The sequence below is a fragment of the Falco rusticolus genome, chromosome 4 (genome assembly GCF_015220075.1).
Source record: "Falco rusticolus isolate bFalRus1 chromosome 4, bFalRus1.pri, whole genome shotgun sequence".
NCBI lineage: Eukaryota > Metazoa > Chordata > Aves > Falconiformes > Falconidae > Falco > Falco rusticolus.
The window spans coordinates 75363149-75384115 of NC_051190.1; the positions used below are offsets into that span (position 1 = coordinate 75363149).

The 20967-nt window shown below is 38.8% G+C and overlaps 1 protein-coding gene across 2 annotated transcripts in view; it reads left to right on the plus strand.

The window, feature by feature from the left end:
- CDK14 (cyclin dependent kinase 14) overlaps window positions 1-20967 on the plus strand; it is a 316491-nt gene that overhangs the window by 253102 nt on the left and 42422 nt on the right. The window lies entirely within an intron of this gene.

The following is a 20967-nucleotide window of genomic DNA, read 5'->3' on the forward strand; positions in this document are numbered from 1 at the left end:
GCTGCTTGGTTATTTTTTTAAGTCCTGGTTGCTTTTGCATGTTGAGTATATTATAACAGCTTGTTATGGAAGTTCTAGGAGCTGAGATAAATGCACACGCTGCTTGTGTACCTATTCAAAGGTATAGTCTTACATAAATATATAAAGTCTATATTTAGCTACGTTTGCTTGTTACAATATCAGATATAACTTTCTCTAATTAATTATAATCAGTTTTACTGTTGTAGGTTTATGTGAGGTTTTTTTTAACCCTATAATATCGTGGAGGCTGTTTGCCTGACAGGCAGCAACTGCTGAAAAACTGAAATGAATAGATTTTGGTCTTGACAGCCTGCCCCAATTTTTGCACAAGCTCTCTGCCAGCAAACCATTTAAGATTTTCTAATGTCAGAAATGAGGCTGCCTCAGAGCACTCTGTTTACATCTTTATTGACAAGCTAATCCCTACTTTTTCCCGGGGCTGTGTCCCTGCAGACATCTCTTCAACCTTGTCTCTTCTAACGTGACATATCATCCATCTAAAGTAAATTTAGAATGTGCCCATCTATGCTAAAGACCTTTTGTGTGGAAGCTTACGTATGGAATCTCATTTCTCATGTACAGAATCTCTGCTTTCTGTTGCTTCCCAGCAAATGTAATTTTTCATTTATACAATATGCAATAGAAAGTCTGTATTTGCAGAGGGGTGTGTAAAATAGCAGTAAAGAGAACCATTTGATCATTCTTACTGAATATCTATTTAAGCCAATGCAGATTACTTTTTTAAATTTTTTTATCTAAAGAGAAAGAGAGAGCCATATGTACCCTTGATGTACGTCACTGTACTATTATGGCTACTCAACCACAGCTTTAATACAGAATAGCACCTTTCATTGTGTAAGATCTGGAGCCACTTAACAAATGTTAAGTTGTGACGTATACATTATTGATTACAGTTTTCCATCGTAGCTTGGGACTTTGGTGTGCAGGTGCTTACAGTGCAGTAACATAACCGTTCCTGCTTGTAGTATTTGACTTGTGATGTAAGATGGGGAGCAGCAGATAATACTGGAAGAGTATTAGTACTGAACAGGAGTCCTGTTGTACAGTGTAGAGAGTTGGGGGTTAATGAGGTGCAAGTAGAATAGCAGAGGAGGCAGAAGAAATGTGGACATGGAAACTGGACCTGGAAGAGGAGCTGTTTAGGCTGGGTGGAAACCTTTAAAGGAGTGAGACCACTAAGCAAAAGGAGTAAGAGTCAGTGTGGGGAGTGAAAGGAGTTGGGAAGAAAGACAGCAGTTTTGATAATGTGAAAAGGTCTGGCGAAGGCTTAATCTGAAAAGCAGGTGGCTGTGATTTGAAGCAGTAGAGCAGTGATGGGCACGTAGGATGTTCAATCAGTAAAATGAATGAGTCAGTTATTCTAGCACAAGACTAGAGTTGCAGTAAGCAGGATGGTAGCATTAAGGATGGGGTATTTATTATGAGATATTCAGTTAAGGTCTCCATTCACAAGGCTTGGTGAACCAAAAAGATGCATGAAGAGCAAAAAGAAAGATGACAGCAATTCACCAGGGTCATGAAATTAACAGACAAGTCGAGTTAGATGGAGGCAAACAATACAAGCTGTTAAAATGTCAATGAGCACAATGAGATAACATTACATCTAGTAAGGGTAAAGGAAAATTAAAAGGTGCCAATATCGCAAGGAAATAGATCACATTATGAAAAAAACAGAGGCAAACAAATACTTACAGCTTTATCTCCTGGACAAGGCAGGTACATATGTATTTTACCCATCTTCTTGAATTGACTTTATGCATATATGGAGGTGATAGAGAGGTTAGGAAGGGCTGGAATTTTGAAGTATTCCAATATCCATCAGGAAGCGATGAAAGAGAAAAATCTGTAGATACTCTCTAATCCTCTGATATGTGTGGAAGGGGATGGTTCTATTTTTTATGTATTTTGTGCATTTTCATACATTTATACATTATAAAGGAATTTATTAGAAGAAACACACAAAAACCCCAAACCAAGCAACCATCTTCAACCACTTCCAGAACCTCAATGGTGTTAAATAAAATTCTAGTCTTGTGTCTGATTCTTCCTTCCAAGTGTTCCTAATTTACTTTTTTCAGGGCAGAATAGGAAATAAAATTGAGAGTGCCAACAAAGAAGCTGTGCCAAATCTTGCTGTGATAATTTAAGAAATTATCACCTCCTGCTATTCTTTCCACATGCTTGCCAGATGTTACTGCCCTAATAGTGCACCCACTGAATTAAATCCACCTTTCTTTAGGGGCTGGAAAGCAGAGACTGGGCTTTGTCCAGCAGTGGCTGAGACATGGGCAAACACCATCATCTGCCAACTTTGGAAGCAGCAATTTCTGTCAGATTGGTGAAGGAAAGGAGCTGAAGGCAGTAACTTTGTAAATGGCTCCATCATCATTTGTTAGAGCTCATCTGCTGCCCTTAGAAACAGCTGCATGGAGCGACTGAAGAAACTGGTGTATCTCTGAGAATTTCTGCTGTCTTTAAAATATTGTAGTGCTTCAGCTGCCTGTCTGCCATATAGCTGCTTACAGATCCAGAAAACTCCTTGAAATAGCTAGTAATCTAGGACATGTTTCTGAAAACCTAGATAATCCCTGTCAGGCTCGGACTACTAATAGAGTCTTTGTGGAGTACACTGTGTCATTGTCTTGGGCTCCAAGAGAGAGACAACCCATCATTTCAGTGCCCATGGGGAAAGAGCTGACATCTGAAGTTACCAAGGTCGGCGTTGAGGCTGCTCCCTACTGGAGAGAATTAGCAAATAGGTAGTAATGAGCTCCGCTGCTCACAGAAGTGTCTGTCAGCAGTGAATTAGACGGGGCCTTTGGGGGAGAAAGGAAAGAAATCTTTTGGCCATATCCAGGCATCTTTAAAGCTTTGTGATAAAGCAAAACATTTTTATTTTGTGCCTGTTGGTTTTCACTGATATATTTTCCCCCTGGGCAGGAAGCATATCTGCAGAAGTATTCCCCATATCTACATAAATTGTTGAGATATATTGTGTACTGTATTCACCTATCTCTACAGATACTGTTTTATCAAGACAAGAATGGGCCATAAGAAACTGCAGAGCTGCATTTTCCTTTGGCCAGTGGAATATGTGGCTGGTGTTTGTTCCTCTCTGGAGGAGAAGGAGTCAAATTGTAATCGAAAAGACAAGGCATTACCTGATACCAGATAGCGCGCAATGTTTTCTTGTGGTGATTTATAATCCCCGGTTCCCATTGGTGGACCAGAGACACGAGATGTGTTTCTGGCCTATTGTCTGCTTTCCAGAGCCGGCAGGGACAGCTTCATTCAGGATGGTAACACCATATGCTTTTAAAGTATTTAACCTGTATTACCATAATGAGATCCCCTGGCTTTCTAAATCTCTTTGACAATTCACTGGAGCAAAACAAAAAGTGGTCTTTATTTGCATTGCTTCACCACACGCACATGCATCGGAGCAATCCTGAATTTCAATCGTAGGATGATGAATTCTTTCTTCTGTGTCCATTTAAGCCAGCAACTGACACCAGCCCAGCCAATCAAAGGGACGATGGCGTCATTCAGGTCAGCTCAGCTGTGTAAAAAACAGAATAAAGCTGAAGAGGTGACAGTTAGCATTATAATGGCAAAAAGTGCTAGTCACTGATTTGGTTGCTTCTAACCAGGGATGTGCAGCAGCACAGAATCATTATGTAAAATCACCTTTTTCTCCTTGCTAGCTAGAGAGGTGACTGTTGTTGCATCTCCATCCAAATAGTTTCATTTTTGTTTGTCATCTTCAGTTTTACATTTACAAATTGTGTAAGAGCTCCTATTCAGCACCACTGTGTGGAAACATAATTTTTGCCTGCTTTGCCCTAGTTGAGCTGCAGGGAAGCTGTAGTCCAGCAGTGTATGTGTCCAGCAGTCAGTATTGAAAAGTCATTCTCATTCACTACTCCCCTGCATTTACTCTGTCCTGGGTAGCCCAGTGTTGCTGAATCACTGTGGAAAACCGTATACTGTGCTTCTAAGTCTTCATCTCTCCAGCTTCAGGGGATAAAACTGTAGTAATTACAGTGGAGAAAGGTCTGCATAAAAGAGAAATTCTGAAGTGAGTTGCTGTATGTCAGCCAGATTTTGTCATTGTTGATTTAATCAAAAGCTGCAAGTAGCCAGTAGTGCTTTATAGGTACAAGATCTCGAAATTCAGTGTGAACCCAGCTTGGGAGAGAAAAGCAGAGCTATAAAAGCACAGCAGTTAACAGTTTCACTTTTTTAATGCACTTTTTTTTTAAATAGATGGATTAAAATAGATGTTTACAAACAGCCATTGTGCTGCCGCAGTGGAAAAGATGGAGGCCTAAGCACCAAAGATGGGAGGTTTAAATTTCTCTTGCTTCTTTTAGTGCCAGACAATGTCTATACATGAATGTTGAGGGTCAGTTTAATTATTTAACTAATACTGGATTTGCATAAATTGGCTTTCGTGAAAAGGCTAATAAGATGCAGTTGTGGTGGGCAGCTGAAAGCAGTTTGGTTTTGAGTCCAGTAATGACAGTACTGAACAGAGTTGAAATTGTAACATCAATTTTGTAAAACGTTAAATTAGTGTTAAGCTGTGAAAGATAACTGCAGGATCCAAGATACTTTTTGGTGCTCTAATACTTTTAGTGCCATTATTTTTGAATGTTAACAACATAATGGTTTTATGAGACTGTTCCAGCTGTGCTTCACTTAATATCAAAGAATAAGATCACCACACTGATAGAATATGCCTTAAATCTAACACACAAGGGAAAAACTCCAGGCATTGGACTACATTCTCCTCTTGATATCTAAGAATTTATTATCTTATTCCTTTAGTCTAAAATAAGAGTTACAGATGAATTTTGTCCTCTATTCAGCCATAAAGAAAATCCCCCCGTATTCAATAGGCTCTGCTCAGAGGGTGAAATGGACGGAACAAATAGCTGGCCAGTGCAAGTCTGTCCTCATATAAATCACCCACCTCGCTTACGTGACACGTGGGGACTGAGGCTGGAGTGACTGTCCATACGGATGTCCATCAGATCCCCCAGTATGCCACAGTAAAGGGAACTCGCCACCCAGTCAAGGAGTTCATAGGACTTAAAAATATCTTTAATGGTATTCCTGTGTCGTTAGTGTAATAGCTCGCCTTGCCTGTTATCATGTGAAATACACTGCCACTTAATTGCACTCTGTATAAGTAGTGGAATACACAGTCTCATGGCTTTCGTGATAAAAATCCTTCTTCAGAGTTGGTAACCTAATGGATAGAGGTATGGAAAGCGAATGGGTGGAGGATGCCTTGTGGCCTCGCTAAGCGAGCTGAACATGGTGCTGAAAGCCTGTCCGATCCATGGACTGAAAGACCGGGACAGCATCTATGCCTGGAAATAGGCATAGGTGGAAATAAGTAAGCATGAACAGGATTTCCAGAATCATGGACAGGATTCTGGGAGGAGGGGTAGTTAGGGAGTTTCTTTAGGGATGAAGGGAGAAGGAGGAAAGAAAGGAAGCAGCACAGAGAGAGGAGGACTTCACATTTACTGTTACATACTGTACTTGGTAGGACAAGTATATCAAACCTCCATGGCTAGGAGACATTGATGTCTTCCTTGCAGTTATATACTCCATGTTACTCTGTGTGAAATTAGTGGCTCCATACTTACTGACATGATTCTTTTTTTAAAAATTACAAAGTTTCATGGCCAGATCAGCTGCAAAGCTGGCAGAAGAAAAAGGAAGCATTACTAGTCTCATGGATAACTTTTCTCAAGGGACAATATCATATTTTCTTGTACTGTTGCACAGTCTGGAGCCTATTTTCAGTTCATTTCTAATGCATGATAACTTGCCTTCAGCACTGTGAAGATTCATTTTCAAATAATTTTTAGTGTAGAGGTTTTTAATTTAACAGTGGCTTTTGCTGTAGGAAAGATACTAGTGATATTTGCATGAATGCATGTGCTCCTTTGCAGCGCTGTTGGTCTGTCTTTCCAGTCTGACTGTTCTTAAATTTAGGAGACGGAAGGTGGAATCTTCTGTGCCATAAATGCACTGTATTGTATTATTAATATTAGGATAGCAAGTGATTCCCACTAGACAGTCTTTGTGGTCTGTTGATGCTTTAAGAAGTGTCTAGGCATGAAAGGCCGTTTGAGTTGCAGTGGGCTGATAGTCTGGGATGACATTTGAATGCAGAGAGGACAATGTATAAATGACAATGACTGGGAGGGAGGCAAAAGCGGGTCTAAACTCTCCCTATTCTCCCATGGACAGTCAAGTCTCCTTTAGGATTATTTCCTCACGTGACTCCTCAGTTAGGCTTTGTCTAAGAGGAAAAGTGGAACCACTGAAGGGGAGAAACTGAGGTTTCCAGACAAAGCAGAGGCTCCCAGTGCTGACACATATGGCCCGTAACCCAGAGAGACAGCAAAGCTAATGAGAGGCATTGCCTCTCAGGCATCATTTGCAGCATTCAGAATTAACAGAACATTTTACTTTCAGCCAAATCATAAACAAAAAATGAATTTTAGTAATGCCATATACCAGAATTGTATCCGTGGAGAGCAAGCTTTGTGTTGCTATTTTGAGTCTGTAGTTTACATTGCCTGTTTCTCTATGAAACAAAGAAACTAAACCAGCCACTGCAAAATTGGCTCTGAAGGCAACACCAATTAAAGTGAATGTGCACTGAATACTCCTAGTTGTGGGGAGATTCTTGCCTAAACTGCAGCCATAGTTTACAAGTCATTTAATAAAAATACATTATTTTTTCTGCCCCATAAGCTGGGATGTGGGTGGATGGTTTCCCACATGCTCCTATTGCTAATTGCTATGAAAGGTCTGAGGAGGAAACCCCCCCAAAATTGGGAAAAAATGCTAAATTTGCCAATAAAAATACATAATATAGAGGAATAACACTGAAGGAGTATCTTCAGATATTTTAAGAAGCAGAAACAGAATTGGGTATTTTCCATGATTTTGTGGTCTTGTTATAAATGATTAATGTTGTTTTGGACCATACATGTATTTTGAATTAGTAATTATGAGTGATCATTCACCGCCATTAGTACCTAGCTATTAATTTTGTAGAATCATTTCTGCAACCATCTTTTGATGTTACTATAAGGACTGTTTGTACATTATATTTTCTGGCATGTATGTTGTAACAATACAATCACAGCATGTCATAGCACGGTGTAAGCCTTTTTATTCAAATTTTCTCCCTGAAATTTTTATTGTACAGTTGCTTTTAATGCCTCTCTTCTTCATTCTGTGCATTGCATCTGTGTTAAAACCTAGTTAGCTTACAGTCTTACCTGCTAAGTTTGATTAAGAACAAAACTAGTTACCTGAAGGGAAAGCAAATCTACACAATTAAATCTGTCCCTGTGTGCTTGAAAGATTCAGCAGTAAGTAATCTGTCCCATCATAAAAGGAATAAAATCAAAACCACTGAGTCATTATCATGACTCTGCTTGGTTTCAGCCCACAAAGTCACATCTAGACTATGTAGATACTGTATTTGTTGGTTTATGTGTCTGTGTGCAGACACTTGTAGATACAGAGGTGTAAATGTTGCCAGCATTTAAATGAGATTAAAAATGCTGTTTATGGCTTGCATCAACAACAAAAAAATACTCATAGTCATCCCCAGGTGAAGACTCATTTAACGAGCTTACAGCACCTAATTAATGCTGTAAAGAACGCCATTTGGCAGAGCAGAATTATGAGGTCTGCATATTGATGGTGGCAGGGAAAAATATATCTGTTTTCTCTTTATATGGTAAAATTAACTTGCGTTCTTCAGAAAATGGCACATCTCGAAGGTATTGCTCTCAAAATGATCTCAGGGTGGAAAGAAACCAGTAATAACAGCACCAGGCATTCAGTTCTGTCCTAATTTTCCCACCAGTTTTTCAGTGTTTCAGCTGCCTCAGAGACTTAAAGTACTCTCATTAGGTAGCTGCAGAGGCTGCCTGCTTGCCTACTCCATCACTCTCTGCTAGCTTTCTCTCTCGCTCCCCCTCTCTTGCGCTCCCTTTTTTTTTTCCCCTCCTGCCTTGGGAGTGACTGTGAAGATCATTTGCTGGCATGATTGGCAGGTTAGAGGATTCGATCAGATGAGTTCCTCTTAGTGCAGGTCAAAAAGGCTAGTTAGCAGGAGCTGTCGAAAAATGCCAGCAGCATTCAAAATGGGAAATGTCATGACTTCGAGGCAGGGGGTGCCACCTGGAACAGAAAGCCCCCAGCTCATTAGCAAGTTACAGGATGCAAGCTTAACTGGAGGGAGCAGAGGAGGAAAGATAATACCCAATAGGGAAAATTATTGTGAAGTGGAATTGATTTCATGTATAATTTGTTTATCACTAGAGGGGACAAATGCTGTCCTCCTGACATGTGCAGAGGAGTGTGGACTGTGAATGAAGCAACTTAGCATAATCTCCAGGTTGAGCTCTGGATATAAAGGATGCCAACTTCTTTCTTCCCAACTGTGGAAATGATCAGGTCATGTTGTATTAATTAAACCTGACATACTCTCAAATGGTTTATCTGGGCAATTTTAGCAATTTAACAGAATGTGGTAGATACGAGCTGCATTCATTATTAACACAGGGCAGTGTTTTGTTTTCTGGATGCAGTGGGGTTGGGGTTTTTTTGCAAGCTGCTGTTGTAAAAAGACGTGTTTCTGTTGCAAGTTGAATTATAACAGAGCTCATTTTTAATGCTTAGTCAGACTGCATAAAATCAGAATGCAAGTTCAGTTCCATGATATAATGTCATTTCCAGGAAAAACTACATACCCTTAGAAAGTATGGATTTAAAAATAAAGTGTTTAGGTTTAGTGTATAAAATTTAATCTGAAATGAAGACTACAGAGTCTGCTGCCTGTCATGGACTTAAAGAATGCTCATACAAAATAGCAGCATTACAAAATGCTTAGTCTTCTCCAAGACATTCTGTAGTGGTAAGATTGCAGGCAAACTCTTCATCCCAGGCAGTTTTGCTAGCCCCCCCTGGCTATTAATGTTGCTAACCATTCATTTGCTTCACTGGTCTGTATTTTCACATAAAAGGCATATTGCGTATCAGTAGAAATGAGCTGCATAGATTTTTCTCCCCCCTTGGTTTTTTTTCAAAAATGTTATGAAAATAAGATGGGATCCTGGTAACTTCTGGAATCTTTTATCGTGGTATCTTTGTGAGGCTTTGAGCCTAGCGTTACTCCTCCTGAAGACAATGGGAGAATGCCATAAACTTCAATGGGAATAGGGCTGGCTCCCTTATCAAAACTAGTGTAGACACAACAGTACCATCTCAGGCTGAGTAAATGAGATTTAAAAGCTGCAAGCTGTTCCTGAAGAACTGTTTTGCAAACTATATCTCTTCTTGTTAAGGAATTTTGCCTTTTATATATTAAACATGTACTTCTCTCAGAAGTTTGCAGCTCATGCTTAAGGAGTCTCTTGGTTGAATGCTGAGGAATGTTTGCTTAGTGTTCAGATCCTTGATGTTGTTTTTTTCCAGCTTTCATTTTCTTCCATCCATCAAAGTTTTAACATTGGTTAATGGAGTAGCCAGGGTTTGCTTTATTGAGTAACCACAGGCTGTTGAATTTCCCTTTCTCCACCTAATATGAATCAGATTTTTTAAAAGGACTTTCTTAATCAAAATATTTGCACAGAGACTTACAGATGAGTGTTTTCTGTTTTGTATTTCTGCAAAAAGCTCAGCATTAACATTCTGCTAGTTTGCCAAAAAAGAAGAGTTACTAAAGCACTGTAAACACAGGCATTCTTTACCTTTCAGATAACTTTTTAGTGCAAAGTTCTTTCAGATGGGCACGGTGAATATTGGCTGCCATAGTCTGAGCTAATGAATGCACATACTCAGTCCTTTGCAAAGTTCAAGAAAGAGAACAGAATATTGGAATAAAAATATCCTCTTTGCAGATCCCATGGGAGAATTTTTCCTTGGGTAGCTCTCCAGATGCCCAACTACTCCTTAAGTAAAAAGTAGAAATGAGTTTGAAGAGTTCAGAAACTATTTGTTATTCAATGTCTGCTCTGATGCTTTGTTTGTGGAAGTGATATACATTTAAATTATTTGAATGGAATTTGACTGTTACACTTCTACTGGAAAAGAGAGCAAGCTGTCTGGGAAATCTCCAACTCTGTTAGCTCAATGGAATAAAGACAAAGATCAGTAAGCACTGGACAGACCTGCCAGACTTTAACATTTGAGGGACCTGTGGTGGGTATAGTGTCTATCTGCATCTGGCAGCAGCTGCTTGGACACAAGCAGAAGGATGTTTTGGCTAGGAAGTCAGGCAAGCACAGATAACTCTTTCCTAGGACTGGTGAGACACAGGGTAGTGACCTGTGCATATCCTAGGTTCATGACCAAGGAAGTTATCACTCAGAATTTAAAAAAAATAGTTAAAAACCTTGTATTTCCCACATATTCCCTACATTTTCTGGCAAGTAAAAGAATTATAGCCTGAAATAGAAGAAAGAATTTGACCGTTACTCCTCATTTCTTAACTGGACAACTTCTGGTTTTTCAAAACTGATTCAACTGTTTTCTTAGCTTCTAGGAACCTCATCGTCCAAATAATGACAGCCCAAAAGGAATTAGTAAATGCCTTATTGTCCCTCAAACTTACTATTCCTGCAGTTGTTCGTCATTCAGTCAAATCCTGACTTCTCTATCCTAAATGAATCCTGGTTTGTTCCTTGACTCTCTAGGGAAGGTCAGGCAGGAGTAGTGATTTGGAGAATCTCATATTCATCATCTGATTTCTACATATTTTCTCCCCAAAATTTCTGAAAAATCACTGGAACTTGCTAGTGTGCATTTTGCGAAGTTACGCATCTTTGTGAATCACTTTTCAGCCAGGAAGAAGCTGTAACACATGGTCCGTATTCCATGTCACTGACTTCTTTTGTCATTGCTTATATGTAAAAACACTTGCTTTATGAATTGCCTGTATCTTTTTGGAGGGAATGGATGTGTAGAGAGTGTTGGAAAAGCCCTGAGGTCATCTAAACAACTCTGTAATGTGAGCAGCTGTTGATGAAATGTGGTTCAATCAGTAACATTTCAACTTCTGTTTTGTGTATTATATTTCAAATTAAATAGGGCAGTATAAAACAATCCAGAAGGTGAACCTGGGATTGGGCCATGTAGGTTTTTTGGGGTGTGTCTGTAGTTTGTGACTTTAATGTCATTCACTTTTTAATCTTTTTGTCCATCTGTGTTGTTAATGGTGGCCTGTAGTAAACTAATATCTCTCTCTCGAAATCCTTCTCTAAGACTTTGCCTCACCACATTTTTCTTTCTTTCTTTTTGTTTTTGGTTTTTTTTTTTTACTGAGTCCTACCCCTACATTAAATATCCCACAAGCTATTTACATGTATTACTAAGTCTTTAAGGAGATGAATTTAGGTAGATTGAGGCACATTGAATATTTTTTGACCTAACCCTGTCAAAATCCTTGACCAGGAATTCTATGCATGTCTTGATTTTTATTTTCTTAGCAGGTGGAACATTGCTTTTGAATCATTAACCCTTGCCATATTTTCTCAGAGAACTTAAAAGCTGAGACTTTCTGAATTTTCAAGTCCTAGACTGGCTGTCTTGTGTAGGTTGCTCTCCTCACTCCCCAAAATCATCCCCAAGCCTCACAGTTTTCTGGGAAACTACTGAACCAGTTTGTGTGCTGTCAGAAGTAGGAGCGTTACTAGTATGTGACTGCACTGCATATGTCACCAGACAGCAGAACGTAGCCATCTCTTCTTCTGCCAGACTCTGAAATGCCAGGTAAAGAAACTGCAGCACACCTGGGAATTTAGAAAGGTGTTTGAAATGTGCATCAGTGGAGCAGAGTGATTTAGAAATCTAATTCTCTTTCTGTGAGTTACTGTCGAAGGCAGAGAGTAAATGCAACTCAGTCTGAATGCATGGGTCCTTACGGAAGCAGAAGAGGTAGAAAAAAAATGTCCCCAGCTGCAGGACTGGAGGAAGCAATGCTGCTCTAATACAGCTAGAACACTGGGCAAAAAAGCAGGAGCTACACCAGGTGAAATCTGCAAAGATTCTTATGTATGTGGTGTTTCTCACCTATTTTATTTGCATGAAAAAAGCATCGTTTCTTGTAAACATTGTAGAAGCATCAACATTTTCAGCTTATGTCTATTGCAAGAAACTTTCACTGAATGTTCTGAATTTCTGTTGTTAATCCACTGTGTGTTGTGGTCATGATCATGCACAGAAGTTAAACAACTCCCCCTTGCTCCCCCGTGCCCTCCCCCAAAAAAAACCAAAATCCCAGACCACGATGATAAAATAGTTCATTAAGTCCAGCAACAGCTTGTCAACTTGACTCTTAGTGTGTTTTTGCCTGCCATTACAAACCACATTGATCCACAGATTTGGAATAATCTAGAAATAAAAGGAGGTGAGAAGGATTTTAGAAACTTTTTACCCAGTTTACTCCTTACAATTCGTCCTTAAAAAGGTGGTTGTACTCTAGTGTTTGAGGAAAAAAGATTGTAGTCTTTCTGGTTTAAAATATTCTACAAAATTACAACAAATGTAGTATAAGGGTATGTGCTAAAGGTAGGTGGATGCTTTTGTTGTTTTGTGACCTTGTTGTCTGAAGCTTTGACCTCTCTCTCCCTCATCTCTTTCTTTCTTTATTAACTTTTATTTCTTACATTGCACCTGAAACCTGGAATGTAAATTCTGTAGATCACAGTTTTTACTTACCAAGTTATTGGAAGGTCCTACCACTGTTGGTGGCACTGGAAAAATGCCGTATAATAATAAGGAACCTCAGTGCTGTGTTTATCCCTTTTGGCACAGTTGAATTTGCAATGTTAACACCCCACACACGCCTACACACCCCCAGCCCGGTCATGGATTCTTTGCAAAAGCCGGTGATTTCTTTGCTCCTGGTGCACATCCAAGTGGAAAGGAGATTGGAATGTGAAGAGATTTACCTTTGCTGTCACTTGCTTTTGTATATGGACTGTGCACATTGATGATGGATAGGTATCCTGTAAGTTCCAAACTTTCTGAAAGGCAACAGAATTCTAGCAGACACAAAGTAAGTAAATGGAGGGTGCTGTCAGCACTTCCTTCATTTAACCTAAACCAGAAAACAGATAAGGGCAGACATGAGGTCACATTTTGCCTTTTAAGGTAAATAATCTATGTCAGCTTCCCAAGGCTTCCCATCTCAACAACGATAAACACGGTCTGTGTATAGGGCTGGATCCATCATACCTTATCCCTGTGAGAACCCTCGGTGCGTGTGGTAGGATGTGGTCTGTGCTAGTGTTGTGGGGAGGGGGAAAGAGTAGTGTGTAAAACGCATTACATCTGCGTAACTGGAAGATTTTAGGTTGGTCAAATACATATACTCCGGTGCTAATGGAACAGAGATCACTTAGCACCATATCTAAGGAATTAGAAATGTATATGCATGATTCTCTGTTACTCAAATAGGATGCCCATCATACTGCATTAATGACATAGCTTTATTCTACTCATTTAATTTTTCTTCATGTTTTACCAGCTGAATAGCTCAGTGCTGCTGTTGGGTCCTGTATCGTATGGTAGACTTTGCCTTTTGAACTGCATACATCACAGTTTTCTGCAGCTCCCTATCTCTACTGTCATTCCTTTTCTTTACTTGAAATGTTTCCAAGGAGGAGGAGAAGAAAGAAAGAAAAGATTTTAAAAGGAAAAAAAAAAAAAAAAAGGAGGTGAAGGAGAAAGAGACTGCTGTGGAAAAATAAAAGTTTAAAAGAAAACCAGAATGAATGCTTCACTTGTTGGCTTTTAGCACAATTACCATACCTTAGGAAATATGCAGGGAATAGTTAATTATGACTAAATGAGCTTCTTTTAGAGTTCATGGCAGGCCCCAGCATCCAACTGTCAGTGTTGTGAAAGATTGAATTGGAAGGCTGGTCTCCCTGTCAGCCGGTAGGATGGTCTGCCGGAGTGAAATAGACAGTGAAAAGATAGCTGCGTTAGAGTAGCCTCAGCAAGGGAAACACGTATAGCATTTGCATACTTCTTCTGCAAAGGGGGTTTAATCCAAAGAAAGGAGGAGATTTCGGTATTGTCAGCCAAGGCTTTGTTCAGGGTGAAGAGCAGAAGGAAATCTGAAGAAGGGGCCTTTCTGAAGCCCTTGCTCACAGACTGGAGGTTGTTCTAGTAAAGTTATGTACTTGGGGATTGTTTACACACTATTGTGTGTTTGAAGATCTTCTAAACTGAAAGACTTAAAGTATGCCTCTTCGCTAACACAAAAGCAGGGAATTTGTATGGTAAAAATGACTTACACTGCAAAACGGAACAAGGTCTTTTCATTATCTGCACAAAATACCCTAAAGTTCCTTTTTTGGTGTAGACAAAGTTCCCTGATACTTCTTAGCTGAACTCATATATCACAGAATGTTTTCAGACTAGGAGAAAAACAGAATTATGTTCTCAAAGTGGAGAGAGCAGAAAAATCAGATACCCTTCAGGCTTAAGACAGCCAAATTCTTGCTGCCTTCTCCAAAACAGTTCTTTGTTAAGCAAATAGAGTTGCCTGCCAACTAAAAACAGTGTTTTAAAATTTAGTTGGGGTAAAGGATTGTGCCTTTATTAAGATCTCTTCTGCATGTTCTGATTTTTTTCTCACCTGAGAGATAAGCCAGAAGCCCCAACTAGACCTCTTTTCCAGATAATCTGTAGCAGACCCAGTCCAATCCTTAGAACTTTTCCAGATAAAATAACTCTCTGTGTTTCAAAAAACAAAACCTATTTGAAAGTGTTGGCAGGCAAATTACTCCTCCTGGGAATGGCTATCCACTTACAGCGTACACTGCCACCTTCCAAGGTTTTCACATGGGAGGAAGTGCATCATCTCAGGGTTATGATTAATATTTAGGGACCAAATAGGCCATCTAACAGTATAGTACCTGAAATAGATGGCTTTTGCTTTTTGTTGCATGATTGCCATAGTCTTAATGGTTTTAGATAGTATTTATGTAGTTCAAAATAAAGGTTTCATTACTTGTGGAAATAATTCACATAATATTATAGAATGTGTTCTATAAATATACCTGTACATTCTTAGTTAGCTCATTTTCTCATCAGCCTTGTAGCTAATAATCATTGTAAAGCAATGTATGTTTCCCTGTCATGCTTTGTGGGTGTGAGGGCCATCAAAGTCCTTGCTTGAATATAGCTTGAATTTCCTATAATAAAAATCAGTATTAACATTAAGGCTTGATGAATTCTGGGAAAGAAGATGAAGCTATTTCTAAGATACTGAAGAATATGAGGTTGGATATATTGTATGGATATATTTGTGTTCACTCTGCAGTTGTTTAATAGTTATAATTAAGGAAAAAATACACTTCTCTTAATAAATGACTACACGTATGATGAAATTTGGCTCTCACTTATACGTGCTGTGACTTGTTCGGTTGGGGTTTTTTTAATCTCAGATGCTTCCTTATGCTCACTCAGAGACAGACATAGGTGTTTCAGCTCAGTTTTTATTCAGCTATGATAAATGTGAGTCATTAAATTCTTAATCATCTATTAGTCTTATTTGCTCCCACATGGTTGTCAGAAAACCTCACAGAAACACCAGGCAGAAGCAAGTCTTCAAGGGATGGGCTATAGGGCACCTCCAGTTTTCAGAGTGTTGATGCAACTTAAAAATCATGTGCCAGAAAGGGGAGGTGGTTGATGGAAAATGTGCTGTATCCAGTTCCTTGCTGAGCATTATCTGTGATTTGTGCTCAAGAAAAGCCTGAATCAATTTCAGCCTCTCCCTTTCTCTTCCACCCTAGAGAAAACTGGAAGGGGAGGTCAAGTTTTGGCCAAAAAAGGAGCTGAACTGAGGCATCAGCTGGCACTCAATGTACAGTTCACACCTTCTCTTATTAGTTTAATTTATTCCTTAAAGTGTTTACATTTTTCCAGCTGATGTGAGTAGTAGAAAAAAAGGTATGGTGTGATACAAGGGTTATTTACCAGATGGTATTTACTGCTGGGAAGCATAACAGTGCCATCCGTAAAGTAGTTTTTGACTGCCTACAGAGACAAATAGACAGCTTGAATCCAACCTGGAGATAATGTAGTATGCAGTTTCATAACAGTTATTTTATATTAACTCGTAAGTTGTTATTTTGTCATAAGAAAATGATAACATCTGCCTACAGTTCTTACCTCCTCAAGGAGATAAACTCTTGTGATTTTCTCATGTGCTAGCCACCTTTGTGCAGCCTTCACTGGTTATAAAGAACTCATACTCCAAAATACAGTGTTGGGAAAACAAAGGATGGACCACAGTAGTAATAAACATGTCATTTAAACCTTGCAGGAAAATTCATGGGGTTTATTCAAACATCCCTTCTAAAGAATATCTAATGATAATATTTTAGTGACACAAAGAGGGAGATCTTCTAAGGCTCTCATTCCTGGGCTTCATTCCCACTGAAGGCAGCAGGAGCTGCACGTACAGATCCAGAGGGCTTGCATCTTGAATAGCATCCAATATGGAGCTGAACAGTTAAAAAATAGGAACCGGTCTCACTCCAACACTTACAGTCTGCGTACAGTGAAGTAATGTTTCCACTTTTCATCTCTTCCTTTTTCTTTCACAGTAATGGTGCAATCTCCAATTAGAAATTACCCTTGTTAGCAGTCGCCAGCGATGCCTCGTCCTGGTTTGCGTTTTTCCTATGAGAAGCGTGTCAGAATTTGGGGGAACTAAATATACTCCTTTGTTGGTGAGCTTGTCAAGCACCGCGCTGTGTTCTTTCCCACCAGGAAGGTCAGGCCGCTGGGGGGCCGCTCTATTTTCTGAAACGATCCCTACTGTCTGTCCATGCTGTCTGACAGATTGAAACAGTTGTCTGTGTCACTGCTTTCAGGGCTTTTTAAATGCCTCACTTTCCATGAAAGATGTAAAATATGTAGGCAAAGGGGCGGGGGACACACACAGACGGACGGACTGTAAAAGGAACTATACTTTTTCCTGTATAAAGAAGTATTGGGGTTTCTTTTCTAAAGTAAATTTAATTTTGTTTAAAATAAATTTATAAGCTGATGCAGGGGGAAAAAAAGAGTTGATCTGGAAGAATGGATAAGTCACAGCTTACATATTCTGTTTCTGAAACCTCATTTTAAAATGAGGGTAATAAAATTATTAAACATACATACATTCAGTAGCTGAAGTGAAATAGTGAGTTTCCTTTGTTCACTTACATTTCAGTTTAATATATTTTCATCTGAGGTATCTATAAAGCCTGAAGAAATTGGTACTGTGCTGAGCCTTCAATACTCCCCAGATAATTGAACTAATTAAATCTTTACCAACATTAACACAACTCCAGCATTCCTTGGACAGTGGTTAATTATTGCATGAACATGGCAAGCTTAAACTAAACAGATGAAAATAGAGTCCTGTGGAATGGGTATTGAGTTTATTCTTTATTCATCTTTTGATAAGGTTTAATTAAAACTGCCTCTCTCCATTGTGGTGAGAATGAATGTGCTTGTTTTCTTAGTGAAAGCCAAATTATTCACTTCAGCCATGGTTCAATAATCAAAGCCTTTGCAAAGTTTTGGGTTATATTGTAGCTGTGGAGATATAATTGCTGCAATTCTCTATGAAGGCTTTATCTATTTATTACATTTTCTATTTATTTATTTATTTTAAAAGAAAATTAGAGCATCCATTTTCTGATTCACTATTTTGATGTGCTTTAAGCAGGGCATTTGTGTAAACAGGGGAGTGAGCTGTTGAAAAAAAAAATGGAAGTTTTTTTTAATAACTGGAATGCAAAAATTCTTTTAAAACCAAATCTAAATTCCAGTCTTTTAGAGTAATACACAGAGTAAAATTTAAGCATATATCAAAAGCTATCCTTATCAACTGTTGAATATTAATAAATTTTATGACATTAACAGTGGGGCTCTTACGGTGACTCGCCATGCTCATATAGTGGCTAATTACTCCCTGGGCAAAAATTGTTGAAAGAAGCAGTGCTGGCTTATAATGTTAGAAGATGCTACTTTGTAAAGTTGCTAGAGCCACCTAATTATGTGTATGAAGTGCAAACTGCAACACTAGTGATACCATGAAGGAAACAAATCCTTAGAAATCATCTGAAATGTTAAGCAAGAGCAGTGGGGTACAACTGAAGGAAAATGAGAAGAGCTTGTGATCAGGTGTGCATACATGCAGACTGGTGTCACGTGTGTTGCCATGGATTTGCCTTTCCACTTGGAAAGCTGTAAGCTGTAGAACTGGGTTTCAACTTTTAAGTATAAGCTGCTCTTGCAAATCCACATACATTCATTGAGAAATGACACAGCGGGTAAGAAATGGATCAGTGGTTGTTTAAAAAAAAGTTTACCACTCTTCTTTCACACAGTTCCGCAGGTGACTTAGATGGGCCACCAAAAGGTCATGAAAAGAGTTGAACAATTTTATTTGTATCCTGGTTGCTCTTTCTGTCATGTTTTGGAATGATGTCCTGGCAGGATCTTGGTTTCCTGTCAGACTTCTGCTTTCCCATTTATGAAATACTAATTTCGCTTTCTGTGATTTCTCATAAGCAACTATGACATTGTTCTGTCTTGAGCTCACGTTGTCACGAGGAGATTCCAGGCTGGCACAGTGGTTTTGATTTAAGGGGGGAAAAAGTATTTGCTTCAATTTTTTTTTTTTTTTCAGTTTCATGAGTTTCTCTACCGTGAATTTCACTGGGTAATAGAAGATTTAGACTATGAGTCAAATCCTGTAGCAAAGGAGTCTCTTGAACCATGGAGTTGGACTTAACTGGTAGCTCTTCCTCCTTTTAAGTGGTAGTAGCATGCTTGTTGCATATCAAGTGAATCCAGAGCTATTTGGATTCACCAGCCAAAGGATCATCTGCTGGGAATTTGTACTCAGATCTACAGAAATGTGTTACCCATGTTCTTTGTCGTGAAGCAATAAAATTTGTGTCCCAGCTGACCTCGGTTAAAGATTCTGTAAGTGTGGCCATTTATTTAGGCTTTACACTGAAGTCAAGATTTGCTCTATACTATTTCCTGAGGTATGGGACTGTCCCTTGGTATGGACACTGTGCCAGCCTTGCCTTGAGTGCCTGCGTATGGTCAGTCCTGTTTAATGGTGAAAGTTGTATTCTACTTTCCTGCTGATGGACTAGCAAACTTATTAGAAATCCCCCCAAAATACATTACATTAGATCGTCTCTGAGACCAGACATTCCCTTTCAATTTTTTCTAAATAGACCTTTCCTATTTTGTGAAATTTATTTTTTTTTGGCATAAAGAAAATAGATATGGCAGAACTGTTACTTTATCTGAGCTCCTTTCTGCTATGTTTTGTCTTTCAAAGCACTGGAAGTCTATTATTCTAGGAAATAGATTTCTTAATTATTTTAAGGGCCTTAATGTATTTTTGCATGAATTTCACTCTGTTAGAGGTTCTTTGTGTTTATTGCATGTAGAGATTTCCCAGCATTTACTGCAATTAGGCTGTGGTTCCACAGTCACTGAGATGGGGTCTGTGACTCCTGCTTTCCCAGCAGCACAAAATTGATCTGATTAAGAATGGATACTTGATCTCTTTATGGAGAGTACAGTGACTCCATGCTGGTTACTGGGGAATCGCCGTAAAGTCTGCTGATTCAAAGTTGAGCCATTGGAAATTTTTTATGAGATTTGAAACAACACAGCTAGATTGCACTGGATTAGCATGATTTTCACTTGGTCATAGGAGCTGTAAAGCTGCATTTGTAGCCTTGTCACACGTGCTTCTGTCAATCAGATTTTCCTGAACTCTTAACTAAAAAATTATCTTCTAATACTTGGTTGTATTAAAATAATTTTGCTGGGTAATTTATTCTTAAATGGTGATAATAATCCTGAATCAGATAGGAAAAACCTGATGTCCTGGAAATAAGAAAGGGTTTCTGGCTGGGGTTGCTGAAAAATTTGCTTGCTCAAGAGATTGTAATCTAATCTGAGTGGATTGAAAGATTTGAAAATGTCGTCTTTAAATGTGAAACGATTGTTGCATGTTAATTATTTATTAATACATGTGGGTTAATACCCATTAGCATTTTTTAATATGGGGCTATACAGCACTCCAACAGCTTTGCATATCATCCCTACAGATGTCTTAATTTAGTGAGATTCTTAAGCACTTGGCTAATACCAGGCATACACCAAAATGTGTGTAAATGCACTTATTAAGTAGCTTCCTAGCCCTCCCCCAGCAGCCATTAGGTAAAGATGGTGCAAGAGGACAGATGGACTATCAAGACTGTTGACTGCATTAATTCATTTTGACGTAATGTGATACTGATTTCTTCTTCAAATGACAAGACTCCTTACTGTTTCTTAAAATTGCTATGTAAACAAGAATAATTCTGCTTGCTTCCTTGCTTTTTTGTTTGACAGAGGATCTACAGGAGTGCAAAAAGGTGATTTCCCTAAAAGTAGGCCCACGTATAACTTACAGCGCTATCACAAAGAGATCCTAATGACTTACACGTACATGACTATTATTAACTTACCTTCAACTATAACATTTACATAGTAATAAGTTGTCATCTTTAGGCTATCAGCTACTACTTGATCCAATTCACTCTCATATTTTCTTTTCTTTATAGTTACTATGTCATGATGATCAGTCCTTGTATTTGCTGTCAATTTTGTTGTTCATTCTTCTTAGGAAGTTCTTAATCATCTGCAGAATGTGGCTGGTCACTTGCCTGAAGTGGAGAATAAGGTTTTGACATCACAGTATTTGAATATTTCTCCCATTTTTGTCTCTGGAACTTTTGGGCTTTCCTTAGGAGTGTGTTCTCTGTATAATGGAAGAGCAATCTCATTATT